This window comes from Priapulus caudatus, unplaced genomic scaffold, assembly GCF_000485595.1.
Source record: "Priapulus caudatus unplaced genomic scaffold, Priapulus_caudatus-5.0.1 Scaffold1581, whole genome shotgun sequence".
NCBI classification, from domain to species: domain Eukaryota; kingdom Metazoa; phylum Priapulida; class Priapulimorpha; order Priapulimorphida; family Priapulidae; genus Priapulus; species Priapulus caudatus.
The window spans coordinates 43157-45118 of NW_014578642.1; positions in this window are offsets into that span (position 1 = coordinate 43157).

Below are 1962 nucleotides of genomic sequence, written 5' to 3' on the forward strand. Positions count from 1 at the left end.
GGGAGTCACAGTCAAAGGTCAAAACTTCGGGCGAGTAGCAAGATTTTATTGACATTTTCTGAGGACCATGGCTCTGACGGAGGATGGAAAATTTTTTGTTTCAGCGGTTGACTCTAGACTTGTTTATGGGCTTTCATATGAAAGGACACATCAAAATGTGGCTTTCCACTTGACTCTGCAAAGGTAAAGTTGTAAGATAACCTTTTAGCCCTGAAGAGGAGGGTTAAACATGGATTTGTTTACTGTTAGAAAGAACTTTGACTGGCGCCGAGTGTTGTTAGTAGAAGCTATGACATCCTGGACGTAGAGGGCCTACAATGTCAAGTGAAATTCAAAAGGCTAAATTTGGGTGAATAGAAGGGTTATGCTCCTTAAAATCGTATTAATTTCTATTGGACATTCCGGTACTGTCAGTAGTGTTAGCATGTATAACTTATGCCACTGCGCAGTCATGTGGTGGTGATAATACTGTATAGTTTTTGCCGTGCGTAAGTTAGTTACAACGGTGTAGCTCTCTATTTGTCAGCCTGTAGGCTTGCGTAAAGTAAATTTGGATGAGTGCTTGCCTATTCTGTCTTGCAAATAGTTGTTGCTACTACGATCGATGGGGCTTCCATTCCATTTAATATATTCAAGACACGTTAAACGTAGCGCGCGCATCTCGTCGGCAACTTATCATAACGATCTCAACGAACATTCTTCGAGAAGGTTCCTGATACCCATCCCTGGTGCCTCCCCTGTTTTGGCGCAAATGTGAACACATTTGGAGATACAGGGTTTACTAAGAATCCACCACTCCACCACAGAGTCACCGCCAGAGACGTGAGATGATCGCTGTCGCTGCCGCGGACTAATTGTTAAGTTATCAGGACTGCCATGTAGGAGCAAGGTCTGTCTCTCAGAGTAGGGCCTTGCACATACATCTCTCGTATTCCATTTTCCTTCCCGGTGCAGCGTCTTCTCCAGGTAATTCAGCAGTTACTGACCAGGTCTATCCTGGGTTTCACCTTCATCTGCTGGAAATTTAGTTGCGTAGCTCCCTCTTCACAGCACCGGCATGCACGCAGCGGACGCACACAGGCATGCACGCGGCACGCAATGTACATGCACAAATGCACGCAGCACACCTTCAACGCCACACACCACACACACAGACACATACCCACGCACGCAACACGCACTGCCAGCCCTCACCACACATGCACGCACGCCACACCGTCACGCACACACACACACGAGACACACACACACACACACAAACACACACACACGCAACAACACACACACACCACCCATACCCATGGCACACACACACACAAGACACACACACACAACTCCACACACACACACACACACACAAACACACACACACACACTCACACACACACACACATACCCATGCAATCACGCATGCACACACGCACACACACACGCCCACACAATCACATGGATGTGTTTTTCTCTGCTTGCGCCTCTCTCTCGTTCTCTTCTTTCTATCTCGCTCTCTCTCTCTCTCTCTCTCTCTCTCTCTCTCTCTCTCTCTATCTGTGTGCTTGTGTGTGTGCGCGTGCGTGTGCGTGTGCGCGTGTGCGCGTGCGTGTGCGCCAGGGCTACAATGCCCAGTCACGTCTCTCGTTACCCCGCCCCTATCGGTCACATCTTCGCTGGTGAGTGTTCAGTTGGAAAGTTTGATCTTTTCATCAATTATTTGCAGTTGAGTTACACGTGACAGCCACAGGCACCACTAGAAAACGAACGTGTTTAAACGCTGTCCGCTGCACACTTGTAAATATACTGGGCGACTAGGCAAGCATTGTCGATGTTATGATTCATAGAGCCTCGGCACTGTCGGCAGTGTAATGTAAGCATTATAAAAGCTGGAACCAACGCGTTGTTTGTGTGTATTGCGCATGCGTACACACGCTGAATGTGAATGGTTGGCTAGGGCAGGAGAATCTACAT